The following is a 20,318-nucleotide window of genomic DNA, read 5'->3' as shown; positions in this document are numbered from 1 at the left end:
ACCTTTAACAAACATTTACTGGGTGCCCAGTAAGTGCAAGTTTCTGGCTCAGTGGTGGTGATATGGTGGTGAACAAGAGAGCTGTAGTCTTACCCTCTTGGAGCTTAAGTCCAACATGGCATTGAACCGGTCATTGGAAGTATGATCTGTGCTGAGGTGGAGAACAGAGTCTCATGGATGGAACTCTGGTCTGGGGAGATCATCCAAGGTTCTCTTGAGGCGTGGCCTTTATGCTAAGACAAATGAAAGAGAAGTAAGGATCACTGAGTGACAAGGTCAGGGGAAAGAGTTCCAGGCAGATGGAAGAGTATGCCCAAAGGCTCTGAGTTGGGAAAGAGCATATTTGAGGAAATGATAAAAATATAGTAATCAGAAAATAGAGTGAGATGGGATTGAATTGTTCAGCAGGGGCTGGAACTTTTGGGTTCTGTAAGCCATGATGAGATTCTGCTCTTTGTCTTAAGGACAGTGAGAAGCTGTTGACTGATTTCTTGCATGGAAATGGGATGGTCTAACTTGTATTTTAAAGAGGACACATTGGTTCATTGCAGTGTGGACAGAGGAATTGCTGAAGCCAGTCAATGATGACTTGGGCTATGTTGGTTGCCTTCTTAGAGATGGATTCAGAACCTGCCTGAGAAACAGAATTTTGTTTTTTTTTGGATTTTTGCGAAGCTGGAAACGGGGAGGCAGTCAGACAGACTCCCGCATGCGCCCGACCGGGATCCACCCGGCACGCCTACCAGGGGGCGATGCTCTGCCCATCCGGGGCGTCACTCTGTTGTGACCAGAGCCACTCTAACGCCTGAGGCAGAGGCCATGGAGCCATCCTCAGCACCCGGGCTATCTTTGCTCCAATGGAGCCTCGGCTGTGGGAGGGGAAGAAAGAAACAGAGAGGAAGGAGAGGGGGAGGGGTGGAGAAGCAGATGGGTGCTTCTCCTGTGTGCCCTGGCCTGGAATCAAACCCGGGACTTTTGCATGCCAGGCCGACGCTCTACCACTGAGCCAACCAGCCAGAGCCGAGAAACAGAATTTGTCACTCCTCATGATTGGCTTGTTGTAAGAGTTGAAGGGAAGTGAGGATTTCACCAAGGTTTCTGCCATGAATGTCTATTAAGGTTTGATCTGTTTGAAATTTCCAATGTTTAGCTATTTATGACCTACAAAAAGATAAGGCAGTTTCTTATGGTTCAACCATTAAATAGACCCGTGGTTCTCAAAGTGTGTGCCAGGGTGCACTGGTGCACCCTAAAAGATTTCCAGGTGTGCCCTATGGTATTCCAGAGAAATATGTACCTGTTGGGGACCAAAAAACCAACAGGTTTTTTTGAGTTTAGATTTTGAGGGGACAAAGGTGTGGGGAGTTGGCTGTAAGCTGACAGTCTGCCCAACCCCCCACCTCACTTGCCTGATTAGGTTGCAAAAGGCTGTTAAGCTGTGGTGCTAGATTGTTTATACTACCCCCTTGTTCCCCAGAAAGACTGGAGGCAAGTTTCTTCTATCTTTTGGTGTAAAGTTAAGATGATATGTATGGTGGGGCTTTTCTGCACTCAACACAATTAGGAGTAGAAAGAGAGGAATTCTTCCAATATATTGATGAGGAAATGAGAGTTTGCCTTTCAAATAGTGTGTCCGTAAAGTCATGGTGCACTTTTGACCAGTCACAGGAAAGCAACAAAAGACGATAGAAATGTGAAATCTGCACTAAATAAGAGGAAAACCCTCCCAGTTTCTGTAGAATGATGTGGCAGCATGTGCGCATGCGCAGATGATGACGTAACACTGTGTATACAGCGGAGCAGCCCACGGCTATGCCAGTCCAGATGTGGATGGTACAGAGAAAAGTTCAGTGTGTTCTGTGGCTTGCTAAATTCGAATCCATGACCAAAGTGCAACGTGAATATTGGCATGTTTATAACGAAGCGCCACCACATAGGAATAACTTTACTCGGTGGGATAAGTAGTTGAAGGAAACTGGCAGTTTGGTGGAGAAACCCCATTCTGGTAGGCTATCAGTCAGTGACGAGTCTGTAGAGGCTATACGGGATAGCTACCTAAGGAGCCCTAAAAAATCTGTGTGTGAACCCATATCATACTGCACTGAATAGGTATGTCTTTTATTTTCCAAGCTTTGTTGGAATACATTATACCCGAGTTAATTTGCAACATGTTGTCTGTTTAACAGTGGACCTATGTAATACTTAGGAAGGAAGGAATTCATGTTTAAAAAGAAAGGAATTTGATCAAAGGCAAACCATCTAATGTAATTAACTATGGATAAAGCTTTCAGGACTTTCAAATGTTAACTGTTTTTCTCCTTCTAGAAAATGCTATAAAATTCAAATTAGGAATGACTTAAACATTTTTTTGAATACCTAGGAGATGCTTTTCAAATATTTATATTGCCATATTCTTATTTGAATGCTTTGAATGACTACATCCAGTTCTGCACCTATACCTTCTGGTATTGCTTTTTAACCTTCCTGGAATCCATTTTCTAAAAAAATAAAGACCTTTTCAGATCTAAGAAAAAAATGAAACTGGGAGAGTTTGTATTCAATATATGCCCAAACATTAAAGAAATTGCTAGGACACATTAGGTTCATGTTTCTCATAAACATAAGAATGAAAATACTTAACACATTCATGCTGGACCTGCCAAATTTACTAAATCTTACTGAGAATGTATATGTATAAAAAAGATAACTTTCTTGTCATTTTTTAAATTATTTATTTATTTGTACCTTTCTGAAGTGAGAAGCAGGGAGGCAGAGAGATAGACTCCCACATGCGCCTGACCGGGATCCACCCAGCATGCCCACCAGGGGGCAATGCTCTGCCCATCTGGGGCATTGGTCCGTTTCAGCCAGAGCCATTCTAGCCCCTGAGGTGGAGGCCATGGAGCCATCCTCAGCACCCGGGCCCACTTTGCTCCAATGGAGCCTTGGCTGCGGGAGTGGAAGAGAGAGACAGAGGCCCTGGCCGGTTGGCTCAGCGGTAGAGCGTCGGCCTGGCGTGCGGGGGACCTGGGTTCGATTCCCGGCCAGGGCACATAGGAGAAGCGCCCATTTGCTTCTCTACCCACCCCCTCCTTCCTCTCTGTCTCTCTCTTCCCCTCCCGCAGCCAAGGCTCCATTGGAGCAAAGATGGCCCGGGCACTGGGGATGGCTCCTTGGCCTCTGCCCCAGGCGCTAGAGTGGCTCTGGTCGCGGCAGAGCAACGCCCTGGAGGGGCAGAGCATCGCCCCCTGGTGGGCAGAGCGTTGCCCCTGGGGGCGTATACATTCTCAGTAAGATTTAGTAAATTTGGCAGGTCCAGCATGAATGTGTTAAGTATTTTCATTCTTGTATTTATGAGAAACATGAGCCTAATGTGTCCTAGCAATTTCTTTAATGTTTGGGCATATATTGAATACAAACTCTCCCAGTTTCATTTTTTTCTTAGATCTGAAAAGGTCTTTATTTTTTTAGAAAATGGATTCCAGGAAGGTTAAAAAGCAATACCAGAAGGTGCTGGGTGGATCCCGGTTGGGTGTATGCGGGAGTCTGTCTGACTGTCTCTCCCCATTTCCAGCTTCCGAAAAATACAAAAAAAAAAAAAAGAAAGAGAGAGAGAGAGAGAGAGAGACAGAGAGAAAGGAGAAGGGGAAGGGTGGAGAAGCAGATGGGCGCCTCTCCTGTGTGCCCTGGCCAGGAATTGAACCCGGAACCTCCACATGCCGGGCCAACACTCCACCACTGAGTCAACTGGCTAGGGCCAGATTTTTCATTTTTTAACCCCTCTTTTTCACGAATTCTAAAAAGAATAACTCAAAAAATGTAACATAAAAATGTATTTTAATGTCAGAATAAATTTAATTTTGTTGTATTTATTTCATTTACCATAAAAGCACGCTTGAACTTTATATTTTTTCTTTAATATTTGACTTAATTATTATAACATATTTCTCAGATATTTGTATACAGTGTGCCTACAATTATTTGTAGGATTTTAAATGCACCCGACTTAAAAAGTTTGAGAACCACTGAAATAGACAGTGGTGCTATTTAGAGATAGAAGAGGCTAGAGAAAGATATGTTTTGGTAAGAGGGAAGGTGACTTTAATGTGAGTCATATTTGGACTTTGAGTTACCTGGGAGACATCCACACAGGAAAGTCTTGACATCTGTTGGTCTGAAACTCTAAATGGTAGATGGCGTTTTGAGCGTTTCTTACATAAAACCTGTGAGAATAGCAAAACCTAGATGTGCTCACTCATTGAATGATGCATTTTTCACCTGCCACATACCTTTGTATATGTTGTCAGGTAGGATTAATTGCATAAAAGTAGGGGTAAGAAAAACAACCTCAAATTGGTACTAAAATCTCTAGATTGGTGATTTAAAAATGAATTTTTATTTAAGAAGATGAGAAAAAAAATGTCACATTTCTGCTTATTGTCTTCATGTTAGGGGGGAAAATGCAGTTACTGTTGAAAAATTGTCTCCCCAACTAGCCAAAAAATATTAGCAACATATTTGAATTTTCTCTGTCCTTGAATTATGACTTTGTTGCTACTATTAAAATACAACCCTACCACATGATGGTTTTTATTTATCCCAGCTAAGTATTTCTCTTTGAATGACAAATGGGTGCTGGCATTCCTTATCTCTGCCTTTGACAATGAAACTAGAGGTCCTAAAAAACAATAGAGATTGGAATTGGCAGGACATTTTTCTTTTCTGAGTCATATTATAACAGCAGATGATGAACTTGGTATTTTCGGGCATCAGTGAGATGTATTGATCCTCAAGGTAATTTGAAATAAAGTTTAAGTGATGTTTTTCCTTGAAACTCATCTCTGTAAAATCAAATCAGGTTTGCTGCAAAGGCAGCACAAAGAAGGTGGTCAGTCAATTGACTTGAGAAGCACACAGTCTTACGCATTTTCTGAAGGGATCTCATCTACCTCAAACCTGTGTAGAAGAAACCCTTTCTCAGGTAAGATTTTACTATAAGAGTGATCAGAGCACAAGTCTCAGGGCTTTTGCATTAGGACACCTTGCTGTTCCTGATTGTTTACCCTAACTCTGCAAGTTTCCATACCTTATTCCTATAGATGTTAGCTGATGATTTCTCATATATAGCCTTTATTATGTGGAGGTTCTTTCCTTCTATTTTGATTTTATTGAGTGTTTTAAACATAAAAGGATGTTGTATCTTATCGAATGCCTTCTCTGCATCTATTGATAAGATGTTATGATTTTTCTTCTTTTTTTTGTTGATGTTTATTACATTGATTGATTTCCATATGTTGAACCATCCTTGTGCTCCTAGAATGAATCCCACTTGATTGTGATGTACTATTTTTTTAATGTGTTATTATATTTGGTTTACTAGTATTTTGTTTAGGGTTTTTATTATTTTATTTATTAGATATTGGTCTGTAGCTTTTGTGTGTGTGTGTGTGTGTGTGTGTGTGTGTGTGTGTGTGTGTGTGTTGTCCTTGCCAGGTTTTGGTAAAAGGGTTATGTTGGCTTCATAAAATGTATTAGGGAGTATTGCTATTTCTTCAATTTTTTGGAAGACTTTGAGAAGGATAGGTATCAAATCTTCTTGAATGTTTGGTAAAATTCTCTAGTGTAGCCATCTGGTGCTGGAATTTTGTTTTTGGGGGATTTTTTGAAAGTTGTTTATATATCCCCCCTGCTCCCTGCTTATGGGTCTTTTTATGTTTTCCACTTCTTCATGACTCAGTCTAAGAAGATTGTATAGTTTTAGGAATTTATCCATTTTCTGTAGCTCAGGGGTCGGGGAACCTATGGCTCATGAGCCAGATGTGGCTCTTTTGATGGCTGCATCTGGCTCACAGACAAATCTTTAATAAAAAAAAAAATAACGTTAAAAATATAAAACATTTTCATGTATTACAATTCATTCATTTTCTACCACTCATGTTCATGGTTGCAGGTGGCTGGAGCCAATCACAGCTGTCCTCTGGGACAACACCAAATTTTTATTGGATAATGTGTAACGTACATAAGTCGTTGTATGGCTCTCACAGAATTACATTTTAAAATATGTAGCGTTCATGTCTCTCTCAGCCAAAAAGGTTCCCGACATCTGCTCTAGCTTGTTGAATTTGGTGACATATAATCTTACATAGTATTCTACTATGATCCTTTGTATATCTGTGATGTCTGTGATAATTTCTCCTTTTTCATTTTGGATTTTGTTTTTATGAGTCCTTCTTTTTTCCTTAGTGAGTCTAGCCAGTGTTAACCGATTTTATTGATTTTATTAAAGAACCAGCTCTTTGTTGTGTTAATTTTTTCTATAGTTTTTTTGTTCTCTATTTCATTTAGTTTTGTTCTGATTTTTACTATTTTCTTTCTTTTGATTTTAGGTTGCCTTTGTTCATTTCTTTTTCTAGTTTCTTGAGATGTGATGTTAGGTTTTTTACTTGGGATCATTCTTGTTGCTTTATATAAGCCTGTAATGATATGAACTCTTATTAATGCAAATTGCTGCATCCCAGAAATTATGAATGTCATATTGTCATTTTTTTTGGTCTGTATATATCTTTTGATCTTTAATTTTATTTATTTGACCCAGTCATATTTTAGAAGTATGTTGTTTACCTCCGAAGTTTCCATGTGATTGAGATTATTTTTCTGAACCATATCTCTGTCTTGTGTACCCATGATATACAATTTCTTCTTCCTTGATGGCATTTGAGAGTGCTGTTGTTAAGAACTGTAACCAGGGATGACAAGATGGTGATGGAGTAGGTGGATGTACCAATTTCCACCTCCCAGAACCAAAGTGGATTACAACTGAATTTTAAGAACCATCATCTGGAAAAACCAACTTTGGACTAAACTAAGAGGACTCTTTAACCAAGGAACACTGAAGAAGCCACACCGAGACTGGTAGGAGAAGTGGAAACGCGGAGAGTGGTGTCCAGCTCCTGGGAGCAAACGGCAGCCCAGAGGGACTTGCGTGGCGGGAAGTGAGTTTAGTGGAGAGGAGAGGGTCATGGGCCCCAGGACCAAAGAACTATCCTGCAGCCTCAGAGCCTAGAAGAGGTGTACAGGCAGTATTTAGCTGTGAAACAAGTCAGGATACTGTTTGTAAGAAAGAGAGAGATTTCTCAGACCCAGGATTCTTCTTAAAGGGACCATGCAGGAAACCTCTTTCACAACCACTCACCTGGGACTCTGGGAGACTGGGATAGGACCAGAGTAGCAGGAAAAGAGTGTAAAGTAGGAGGCACAGAGAGAAACACTTTGAGGGACAACCACCCTAACCCCTGGGCTGAATCACCCTCCAAACCTAAAGTGAATATTTCCCCTGGAACCAGAAATACGAGCAAAGGGAAGCAGGTCACCAGCCAAACAAGCTCTTTTGCTGCACCGAGAGCAGAGTCGCTAAGAAGGAGGGAGCATTGAGGAATACAATATTGAGTGCCAAGGTCTGAGATGCATCGCACCCACCCACACTGCTGAGGGCTCGCTGGAGGGCTGATGGCAATGAGACATAGAAGCGCGGTCCCATCATTGGGGGCGTAGGGTGAGCTGGCCACGACAGAGGTGTGGTGTGAGCTCAGTCCTACCCGGTGGGGGCAGAACGGGTGCCCAAAAGTAGTTCATCCTGGCTGCGGGCAGGGTGAGCGAGAGCAGTCCTGCAGACAATCCTGCCGACAGGGCAAAGGCGAAAGCCAGAGAACTGCAGAGACCCGTGGCAGAGAGGGGGCATGCAGCCAGGCCTGCGGTGCTGAGGCTTGTGGCCCCCCCACTGCACGCAGCCCCAACCACAGCGGCGGGACAAAGGCCGAGGTTGACCGGAACTTGTAGACCCCACACATGAATACAGCCCCACCCTTGGAGTAGAGGCAGAAACCGCAGCGACTGCTGCAGTGAGCCGGCGCCAGCAACACCCATACACAAACGCCCAAGACAGTGGCAGAGGGGTACTGGGCCTACAGACAGACCACACCTAAGGAACACAAAGGCCACACCCATTAGACTCCTGTAGCCACACCCTTCTTATACAAAGACAAAAATGGGAAGGCAGAAAAATGCAACCCAAATGAATCAAAAGAAATCCACAGAATGAATCAGATATAACCAAATTACCAGATGCAGAGTTTAAAATAATGACTGTTAGGATGCTCAAAATCTTAGAACAACAATAGATGGACATAACGAGCACCTAAATAGATAGCAAGTATAAAAAAGGACATTGAAATAATAAAAAAGAATTACTCAGAAATGACAAATACAATATCAGAAATGAAGAACACAATGGAAGGAATTAAAAGCAGGACGGATGAAGCTGAGGATCGAATCAGTCAGTTAGAGTACAAGATAAACAAAGGCATGGAAGCAGAGTAGCAAAAAGAAAAAAGACTCAAAAAGTCTGAGGAAACTCTAAGAGAGCTCTGTGACAACATGAAGAGAAATAAAATCTACATCATAGGGGTTCCTGAAGAAGAAGAGAAAGAACAAGGGATATAGACCTTGTTCAATCAAATCATAGCTGAAAACTTCCTAAATTGATGAAGAAAAAAGTCACATAAGTTCAAAAAGCACAGAGAATTCCAATAAAGAGAAACCGAAAGAAAGAAATCTGCACCAAGACACATCATAAAATACCAAAGCTAAGAGATAAAGAGAAAATATTAAAAGCTGCTAGAGATAAAAAGGCTGTGAATTACAAAGGAGCCCACATAAGGATGACATCTGACTTCTCAGCAGAAACACCTGTGGCCAGTAAGGAATGGAAAGAAATATTCAAAGTAATGCAGAACAAGAGCCTACAACAAAGACTACTTTATCCAGCGAGGCTATCGTTTAAAACTGATGGAGAAATAAAAAGCTTCCCAGACAAAAAAAAAAAAAAAACAACTCAAGGAATTCATTACAACCAAACCAATGCTGCAAGAAATGTTAAGGGGCCTGTTATAAACAGATCAACAGGGAAAAAGAATATACTAAAAGAAGAAGATAGCTTTAAAGAATAAAATGGCAGTAAGCAACTGCATATAATTAATAATCTTAAATGGAAGTGGATTAAATGACCCAATCAAAAGACATAGGGTAGCTGCATGAATAAAAGAACAGGACCCATACATATACTGTCTACAAAAGACACACCTCAAAACAAAAGATGCACAACCTGACCGGGCGGTGGCGCAGTGGATAGAGTATTGGACTGGGATGCAGAAGACTCAGGTTCGAGACCTCGAGGTTGCCAGCTTGAGCGAGGGCTCATCTGGTTTGAGCAAAAGCTCACCAGCTTGAGCCCAAGGTCACTGGCTCAAGCAAGGGGTTACTTGGTCTGCTGAAGGCCCACGGTCAAGGCATGTATGAGAAGGCAATCAATGAACAATTAAGGTGTTGCAATGTGCAATGAAAAACTAATGATTGATGCTTCTCATCTTTCTGTTCTTGTCTAACTCTCTGTCTGTCTCTGTAAAAAAAAATAAAAAAAATAAAAAAAATAAAAAATGAAAATAAAAGTATTTTAAAAAAACAAAAGGTACACAGAGACTGAAGGTAAAAAGATGGAAAAAAATATTTCATGGAAATGGAAGAAAAAAGATGGGGTAGCAATACTTATATCAAACAAAATGGACTTTAAAACAAAAGCTATAATAAGAGATAAAGAAAGTCAATACATAATGATAAAGGGAGCAATCCAACAGGAAGATATAACCATTATAGATATCTATGCACCTAATATACGAGCACCAAAATATATAAAGCAGACTTTGATGGATATAAAGGGCAAGATCAAAAGCAATGCTATAATAACATCAATAAATAGACCCTCAAGAAAGAAAATTAACAAAGAAACAGCAGACTAAAAAGACACACTAGATCAACTGGATTTAATAGATATCTTCAGAACCTTTCACCCTAAAGCAGCAGAATATACATTGTTTTCAAGTGCTCATGGTTCATGGTACATTCTTTTATTTATTTATTTATTTATTTATTTATTTATTTATTTATTCATTTTTAGAGAGGAGACACAGAGAGAGAGAAGGGGGAGGAGCTGGACACATCAACTCCCACATGCGCCTTGACCAGGCAAGCCCAGGGTTTTGAACCGGCGACCTCAGCATTTCCAGGTTGACGCTCCATCCACTGTGCCACCACAGGTCAGGCCCCATTCTTTAGGATAGACCACATGTTAGGGCACAAAAGCAGACTCAACAAATTTAAGAAGATTGAAATCATCTCAAGCATTTTCTATGATCGGAATGGCATGAAACTAGAAATCAACCACTAAAGAAAAACTAAAAAATACACAAATACTTGGAAACTAAATAGCATATTATTAAATAACAAATGGTTTAACAATGAGATCAAAGAAGAAATAAAAAAATTCCTAGAAATGAATGGTACTGAGCATACAACAACTCAAAATTTATGGGACACAGCAAAAGCAGTACTGAGAGGGAAGTACATAGCATTACAGGCATACCTTAAGAAGCAAGAAAAAGCTCAAATAAACAACTTAACCCTGCATCTAAAAGAACTAGAAAAAGAACAGCAAGTAAAGCCCAGAGGTAGTAGAAAGAAGAAAATAATACAGATCTGAGCAGAAATAAATGACATAGAGGCTAAAGAAGCAATAGAGTATCAATGAAACCAAGAGCTGGTTCTTTGAAAAGGTAAAGAAGATCGATGAACCTTTAACCAGGCTAACCAAGAAAAAAAGAGAGAGGACTCAAATAAATAAAATTAGAAATGAGAGTGGAGAATTAACAACTGACACAACAGAAATACAAAGGATTGTTAAAAAAAATACTATGAAGATGTGTATGGCAAAAAATTAGACAACCTAGATGAAATGGATAAATTCCTTGAAACATATAATCTTTTAAAAATCAATCTGTAAGAATCAGAAAATCTAAACAGACCAATTACAACAAATGAGATTGAAACAGTTATCAAAAAACTCCCAACAAACAAAAGTCCTGGGCCAGATAGCTTCACAAGTAAATTCTACCAAATATTCAAAGAAGAACTAACTCCTGTCCTTCTCAAGCTATATCAGAAAATTCAAGAGAAAGGAAGACTTCTAAGCTCCTTTTATGAGGTGAGCATAATTCTGATTCCAAAATCAGGCAAAGACAACACAAAAAAAGGAAATTACACAATATCCCTGATGAATTTAGATGCTAAAATCCTTAACAAAATATTAGCAAATCGGATCCAGCAATATATGAAAAAAATCATACACCATGATAAAGTAGGATTTATTCTGGGAAGTCAGGGCTGGTAAAATATTCGCAAATCAATCAATGTGATTCATCATATAAACAAAAGGAAGTAGAAAAACCACATGATAATTTTAATAGATGCAGAAAAAGCATTTGATAAAATCCAGCACCCATTCATGATCAAAACTCAGCAAACTGGGAATACCTCAACATGATAAAGGCCATCTATGACAAACCCACAGCCAACATCATCTCAATGGGCAAAATTAAAAGCAATCCCCTTAAGATCAGGAACAAAGCAGAGGTGCTCCTGTCTCCACTCTTATTAAACATAGTTCTGGAAGTCCTACCCAGAACAATCTGAGAAGAAGAAATAAAAGGCATCCAAATTGGAGAAGAATAAGTAAAAACTATCATTATTTGCAGATGATATGATATTGTATATAGAAAACCCTAAAACTCTGTCAAAAAACTACTGGACCTGATAAATGAATTCAGCAACGTGGCAGGATATAAAAATAATACTCAGAAATCAGGGGCATTTTTATACGCCAAAAATGAACTGTCAGAAAGAGAAATTAAGGAAACAATCCCCTTCACTATTGCAACAAAACTAATAAAGTACCCAGGAGGAAATTTAACCAAGGAGATTAAAGACTTGTACTCGGAAAATTATAAAACATTGATAAAAGAAATCAAGGAAGATACAAACAAGTGGAAGCATATACTATGTTCATGGTTAGGAAGAATAAACATCATTAAAATGTCTGTATTACCCAAAGCAATTTATAAATTCAATGCAATTCCTATGAAAATACCGATGACATACTTCAAAGATATAGAACACATATTCCGAAAGTTTATATGGAACCAAAAAAGAACACGAATAGCCTCAGCAATCTTGAAAAGGAAGAATAAAATGGGAGGTATTACACTTCCTTATATCAAGTTATACTACAAGGCAATTGTATTCAAAGCAACTTTTTACTGGCATAAGAACAGGCATATAGATCAATGGAACAGAACAGAAAACCCAGAAATAAACCCACACATTTATGGACAATTGATATTTGACAAAGGAGGTAACAGCATACAATGGAGTAAAGATAGCCTTTTTAACAAATGGTGTTGGGAAAATTGGACAGGTACTTGGGAAAAAATATTGACCATCAAGTTACACCATTCACAAATATAAACTCAAAATGGATAAAACACGAAATGTAAGTCGTAGGCCCTGGCCGGTTGGCTCAGTGGTAGAGCGTCGGCCTGGCGTGCAGGAGTCCCAGGTTCGATTCCCGGCCAGGGCACATAGGAGAAGCGCCCATCTACTTCTCCACCCCTCCCCCTCTCCTTCCTCTCTGTCTCTCTCTTCCCCTCCCACAGCCAAGGCTCCACTGGAGCAAAGTTTGCCCAGATGCTGAGGATGGCTCTGTGGCCTCTGCCTCAGGCACTAGAATGGCTCTGATTGTGGCAGAGCGAAGCCCCAAGATGGGCAGAGCATCGCCCCCTGGTGGGCATGCCCGGTGGATCTTGGTCGGGCGCATGCAGGAGTCTGTCTGACTGCCCGTTTCCAGCTTCGGAAAAAAAAAAAAGTAAATCGTGAAACCATAAGCCTCTTAGAAGAAAACATAGGCAATAAGCTCTCCAACATCTCTCGCAACAATATATTTGCTGATTTATTTCCATGGGCAAGTGAAATAAAAGACAGGATAAACAAATAAGACTGTATCAAACTAAAAAGCTTTTGCACAGCTAAAGACAATATGAACAGAATAAAAAGACAAACTACATAATGAGTGAATATATTTGACAATACATCAGATAAGGGGTAATAATCAAAATTTATAAAGAAAAGCCGTTTATTATTCCACAAAAAAAAAATTATAAAGAACTTGTAAAACTCAACACCAGGAAGATAAACTATCCAATCAATAAATGGGCAAAAAAATGAATTGACACTTCTCTAAAGAGGAAATACTGATGGCCAGGAGACATATGAAAAAATATTCAACATCACTAGTCATTAGAGAAATGCAAATTAAAACCACAATGAGATACCACCTCACACCAGTCAGAATGGCGCTCATTAACAAAACAACACATAAGCCTGACCAGGCGGTGGCGCAGTGGATAGAGTGTCGGACTGGGATGCGGAGGACCCGGGTTAGAGACCCTGAGGTCGCCAGCTTGAGCGCGTGCTCATCTGGTTTGAGCAAAAAGCCCACCAGCTTGAACCCAAGGTCGCTGGCTCCAGCAAGGGGTTACTCGGTCTGCTGAAGGCCCACAGTCAAGGCACATATGAGAAAGCAATCAATGAACAACTAAGGTGTTGCAATGCGCAATGAAAAACTAATGATTGATGCTTCTCATCTCTCTCCGTTCCTGTCTGTCTGTACCTGTCTATCCCTCTCTCTGACTCACTCTCTGTCTCTGTAAAAAACAACAACAGCCTGACCTGTGGTGGCACAGTGGATAAAGCATCGACCTGGAAATGCTGAGGTCGCCGGTTCGAAACCCTGGGCTCGCCCGGTCAAGGCACATATGGGAGTTGATGCTTCTAGCTCCTCCCCCCTGTCTCTCTCTCCTCTCTCTCTCTCTCTCTCTCTCTCTCTCTCCCTCTCTCTCCTCTCTAAAAAAATGAGTAGGCCCTGGCCGGTTGGCTCAGCGGTAGAGCGTCGGCCTAGCGTGCGGAGGACCCGGGTTCGATTCCCGGCCAGGGCACACAGGAGAAGCGCCCATTTGCTTCTCCACCCCTCCGCCGCGCTTTCCTCTCTGTCTCTCTCGTCCCCTCCCGCAGCCAAGGCTCCATTGGAGCAAAGATGGCCCGGGCGCTGGGGATGGCTCTGTGGCCTCTGCCTCAGGCGCTAGAGTGGCTCTGGTCGCAACATGGCGACGCCCAGGATGGGCAGAGCATCGCCCCCTGGTGGGCAGAGCGTCGCCCCTGGTGGGCGTGCCGGGTGGATCCCGGTCGGGCGCATGTGGGAGTCTGTCTGACTGTCTCTCCCTGTTTCCAGCTTCAGAAAAATGAAAAAAAAAAAAAATGAGTAAATAAAATAAAATAATTAAAAACAACAACAACAACAACAACAACAACAACACATAATAAGTGCTGGCAAGGATGTTGAGAAAAGGGAACCCTCCTGCACTGCTGGTGGGAATGCAGACTGGTGCAGCCACTGTGGAAAATAGTATGGAGATTCCTCAAAAATTTAAAAATGGGACTGCCTTTTGACCCAGCCATTCCACTTTTAGGGATATATCCCAAGAACACCATTATCACTGATTCAAAAGGAGAAATGCACCCCCATGTTTGTGGCAGCATTTTTACAATAGTGAAGATGTGGAAACAGCTCAAGTGTCCATCAGTGAATTAAAAAGCAATGGTACATATACACAATGGAATTCTATGGAGGAGTGAATTAAAAAGCAATGGTACATATACACAATGGAACTCTATGGAGCCATGAAAGAGAAGGATATCTTACATTTTGTGACAACATGGAGGGACCTGTAAACTATTATATTAAGTGAAATAAGCCAGGCAGAAAAAGAAAAATATTATATGACCTCACTCATTTGAGGAATCCAATGAACAATGTGAACTGAGGAACAGAATTGAGACAGAGGAGGAATCAAAGGGACTTGAGGAAAAGAGGACAGAGGGAAAGGGGTTGGTAGGATTGGATAAACCTGAAGGGAAGGGGGGACGGCACAATGGGGAGGTGGGCTAGGGAGATGTTGAGGGGATTATGGGGATGGGTGAATGCATTCGGGTCGACACTAGAATCTATGTAAACACAATATATTAAAATCAATAAAAGAAATTAAAAAAAAATTGTAACCAAAAAAAGAACCTAAAAGAATGAAAAATTAAAATTAAAAAAAATACAAGAAATATAAAACATTTTAAAATTATGACAAGTAAAAAAAGAAAAAGCACAGTAAAAAATTATCAAAATCCAAAAAAACAAAAAACAAAATACCCCCCCAAAATTAGAATAAGAAATATAAAAATGAAAGAAAATGAATTTCAAAATAAAAGAAAATAATCAGAACAAAAAGGAAACAATGGAAAAAAAGGAAAAATCTATTTCAGTTTTGAGAGCTTTCTTCCAGTAGTAGTCACTGTATTTACAAGTTTTAGCTCTATGAAATTCAGAGGCTGTCCTGTGTCATGTTGCTGTCACAATGATGAAGGCAGGGCTATAGTTGCATTGGTGGGTGGCATGTATTGTGAGGGCTTTACACCTTTAGCAATGGTGATCTCTGGTGTACGGTTGCTCCTCCCTATGTCTCAACAGACCCAAGGAGCAGATGCAGAGCACCTCTGTTCTTCAGGGGAAAGAGTAGCTCTGCAGAACTACGTATGTGGTTTATCTCTGCCACTCTCCATACAGCGAGGTGAGGGAGACTGTGTGGCTGCACTTTAGTGTTCTCTGTCTCTGCCGAGTGCATGCTGCAGGCAGACTGTGGGAGGACTGGTTGTGACCCTATACTCTGGCCGCTTTGGCTTAGTTTCTCCCTCTCTGCCCCTCTATCTCACTTCACCTCCGGCCGGAGACCCAGTCACTGCAGGCTTCCTTCTCTGTACTCCTCAGACAAAACGCAGACAGCTGAAGCTTGTGTCATTCCCATAGTCCAGTAGATAAAAAACAAACAACTCCCCCCTCAAAATACCAGTCACTTTGTGTTTGTCTCTTCTGCAGAGCCCACCATGAATGTGTTTTATCTTCCACCCCTTTTTTCAACCCTTCCCACCTTTAGTTCATTCAGTGCATGGATCTTTGAGGCACACCTGCAATTTCAGCTGGGGTTCCTTCCCTGCATTATATCTGTTCAACCTGTTGAAATTTCAAGGGGAGAGATCAGGAGTATCTCACATGCTGCCATTAATCTAATATCATCCCCTCAAAAACCCAAAACTTGAAACCACCAAGTTGTACTGTCAAAGTTGAAATAGAGTTGAAGCAAAACAAACTTGAAGGTGAGCTGACAATCTTTCTGCATATGGCTGAGCTCAGGTTCTCATGCAGCACAGAGGCCAGAGGAGCAGCTGCCCAGATTGGGGAAAGGAGGCAGTAAATATAGCAAGAGCACAAATAGCTACTGGATGTGCCTTTCTACTTTCTAGAAAACCTTAAACCTCACTTCTAGTATGGACTGATTTCCATGAGAGACTTAGAATAGCTGATTTTATATCCTTTTGGTAAGTATTTTTTCCCATTATAATGTAGGCAAATATTCCTCCTCAAATTAATACCAGCAATAATTGCTGCAGAATTAGCCTCCAGAGACACAATGTTATAAAATGAGTGGGAATTTTTCCACCTGGTCTTTGTTTTTGTTTTGTTTTTTTTTCTGAAGCTGGAAACGGGGAGAGACAGTCAGATAGACTCCCGCATGCGCCCGACCGGGATCCACCCGGCACGCCCACCAGGGGGCGACGCTCTGCCCACCAGGGGGCGATGCTCTGCCCCTCCGGGGCATCACTTTGTTGCGACCAGAGCCACTCTAGCTCCTGGGGCAGAGGCTGAGGAGCCATCCCCAGCGCCCAGGCCATCTTTGCTCCAGTGGAGCCTCGGCTGCAGGAGGGGAAGAGAGAGCCATAGAGGAAGGAGAGGGGGAGGGCTGGAGAAGCAGATGGGCACTTCTCCTGTGTGCCCTGGCCGGGAATCGAACCCGGGACTTCTGCACGCCAGGCCGACGCTCTACCACTGAGCCAACCGGCCAGGGCTGGTCTTTGTTTTTTCAGATAGAGTTAAGGGAGTAGGCTTATGTACTTGTTTTCAGTCCAGGTAATAAGTGAATTATGATAATAGAAGGTTCAAAAGCTTCATTTCTTATCTGTATGACCATGCCTGTATGAAATGTATTGAAGGTCTGTGGGCAATGATGAGAATGATAACTACTTTTGACAGGAGAACATGGTGACTTCCTACAGTAACAACACTGCTTTCTACCAGCCACTGTACTGTGTACCTTGTGTGTTTTATCTCACTGGATCATTGTGACAACTCAGGGAGAGAGGTGGCAGTGATGGCATTGCTATCCACTTTTTACAAATGTGGAACAGAGGCCTGGGAAGACTAAGAATTTTGTCCAAAGTCACAGGGCTAGCGGGTCATGATGTCAGAATTTGAACTCAGGAGTGACAGACTCAAAATTCTTAAGGACTATCTTTTAACTGGTCTCTGACTAGTAAGGCTACTTTTGTATGTCTGTTTGAAATATGATCTGCACACCAAAGAAAGCACACCAAAACTCTATACACTTAGTCTAAGAAGCGCACACCTGTGTAACTATCATTATGACCAAGAACTAGACAAAATATGACCATTGCCCTAGAAACCACCATTAATGTATCCCATCCCAAGATGACCATGCACTTCTTTATATTCAGGGAGAGCAGAGTTGGAGGAGGGAGGGAGGTTTATTTTATTAAAAAATAAAACAGGCCTGACCAAGCGGTGGCGCAGTGGATAGAGCATCAATCTGGGAGAACCCAGGTTTGAGACCCCAAGGTCACCAGCTTGAGCGCGGGCTCATCTGGCTTAAGCAAAAAGCTCACCAGCTTAGACCCAAGGTCGCTGGCTTGAGCAAGGGGTTACTCGGTCCGCTGAGGGCCCACGGTCAAGGCACATATGAGAAAGCAATCAATGAACAACTAAGGTGTTGCAACAAAAAATTGATGATTGATGCTTCTCATCTCTCTCCATTCCTGTCTGTCCCTATCTATCCCTCTCTCTGATTCTCTCTCTGTCCCTGAAAGAAAAATAAATAAATAAAACAGGAACCAGGAAAATGGTGACGGAGTAGGCAGATGTTACAACTCCTACCTCCCAGAACCAAACTGGATTACAACTTAACTTAGGAACAATCATCTTGAAAAACCAACTTTCGACTAATCTAAGAGGAATCTATAACCAAGCATCACCGAAGGAACCACACTGAGCTGGTAGGAAGGGCGGAGATGCAGAAAGGGCTGCCCCGCTCCCAGGAGTGAGAGGCGATCCAAAGGGTCTCTCACAGCGAGGCGGGTTATCCGGAGGGTTGTGGGTTCTCAGCCCCGGGACCAGAACCCCAGCCTGGAGCCCCAGAGACTAGAGGAGGCATATGGACAGTATTTAGCTGAAAGAAGAGCCGGGTCAATGTTTGCGAGAAGGAGACAGAACTCTCAGACACAGACTCCATCTTAAAGGGACTAAGCAGAAAACCTTGTTCACAGTCACTTACCCAGGGCTCTAGGAGAGGGGAGCACCAAGAGGACAGGAGTTGCGAGAGGAGAGTGTACTCTTGGGGGCACAGAGATAGACTGTGGAGGACAGCCACCCTGACCCTTTTACTGTGTCCCTCCCCAAACCTTAAGTAGCCATTTTTCCTGAGAACCAAGCCAGCAAAGGGAAGCAATTACCCTGCCCACTAGAGGCTTTCCTGCTCCACTCAGTGCAGAGAGATGCTTAGAAGCAGGGGTCACATCAGGGACACAGGTTTGTTTTGTTTTGTTTTTAATTTTAGAGAGGAGAGAGAGACAGAGAGGGAGAAAGAGAGGAGAGACAGAGAGAGAAGGTAGAGAGGAGCTGGAAGCATCAACTCCCATATGTGCCTTGACCAGGCAAGCCCAGGGTTTCGAACCGGTGACCTCAGCATTTCCAGGTCGACACTTTATCCACTGTGCCACCACAGGTCAGGCAGGGACACAGGTTTTGAATGCTGAGGTCTGGGTTACACGACCCCCCCAACTTGCTGAATACCCTCTGAAGGGCAGGAGGGCCCAGCAGCATCAGCTGCCACAGTGCATAGAATGCTTGATGAAGGGGGCAGAGCCTAGCAAAGGGCCCAGTGAACTCGTGTAGAGCTGAGCCAGCTGGCCCATGTGGCAACGGTGAGGGGCAGAGCCTGGAGAGGCAGCCTGCACACCTGTGGGGGGTGGAGCTCGGTGGCCCATGTGGCGAAGGCAAGGGGCAGAACCTGGAGAGATGTCCCTTGCACCTCCAGGGTGCATAGCCTGAAGAGGCAAAGAGGCCCCCGTGCCCATGAAGCAGCCTGAGCTGTGGCCCATGAGCCTATGAGCCCAGCAGTGCTCATGCCCAAGTGTTCGAGGAGACGGTGACAGCAGGGGGCTGGCAGAAAGACCACACCTCGGGAATAGAGTGGCCACACACACTGACCAAGAGTAGATAAAAGTCAGCCTAGGAATGCAGCTGATATTTACAATGGCATCAGGGCCCAGCAGAGGCAACCACAAATTCTGGATCACCTGTAGCTCCAATAAGGTTGCTGAGGGCCAGTCAAAAGCAGTGACCCCCACTGGTCTGCACCAGGTTCCGGCCTGGGAGTTCCAGGGCTGGTATATCCAGTGGCCAGATACGGAGAGCATAAGTTCAGGACCTAACAACCCTAGTTAGGGTGGTATCTTAAGGAAAGGTTCCTCACACCTGACCCAAATAAGGCATAGAAAACGTTGTGACAAACAGCAAAAAGAGCAGTAGGAGTAGACAAGTAGCTCACAACAGATTACAAACAATAGCTGCAGCCAACCCAAGAAGAACTAGAAACAACACAACTGAAAGCTGGAGGCAGACAACACCAACCCTATACTCAGCTACCTACACAAAAAACACATCTAAAGGAGCAGTCTATACAGAGACAAAATGGGAAGACAGAGAAATAAAATTCAAATGAATCAACAAGAGAAATCCTCAGAAAAAGAATTGAATGAGATGGAAATAACCAACATACTGGATGCAGAGTTTAGAATAATGATTGTTAGGATGCTCAAGGATCTTAAAGTAACAATAGATGGACATAATGAACACCTAAACAAAGAGCAGGCATCAAAAAGGACATTGAAGGCCCTGGCCTGTTGGCTCAGTGGTAGAGCATCGGCCTGGCGTGCAGGAGTCCCAGGTTCGATTCCCGGCCAGGGCACACAGGAGAAGCGCCCATCTGCTTCTCCACCCCTCCCCCTCTCCTTCCTCTCTGTCTCTCTCTTCCCCTCCCACAGCCAAGGCTCCATTGGAGCAAAGTTGGCCCGGGTGCTGAGGATGGCTCTGTGGCCTCTGCCTCAGGTGCTAGAATGGCTCTGGTTGCAACAGAGCAATG

At 42.7% G+C, this 20,318-nt stretch overlaps 1 protein-coding gene across 1 annotated transcript in view; it reads left to right on the top strand.

Moving 5' to 3' along the window:
- The window catches only part of GXYLT2 (glucoside xylosyltransferase 2), a 110,003-nt gene that overhangs the window by 38,309 nt on the left and 51,376 nt on the right, over positions 1 to 20,318 (top strand). The gene's annotated exons all lie outside the window — the stretch shown is intronic.

The sequence above is a fragment of the Saccopteryx bilineata genome, chromosome 10 (assembly GCF_036850765.1).
Source record: "Saccopteryx bilineata isolate mSacBil1 chromosome 10, mSacBil1_pri_phased_curated, whole genome shotgun sequence".
NCBI lineage: Eukaryota > Metazoa > Chordata > Mammalia > Chiroptera > Emballonuridae > Saccopteryx > Saccopteryx bilineata.
Note: the sequence above shows the minus strand (reverse complement) of the source record. Positions and strands in the feature narration are given on the sequence as shown.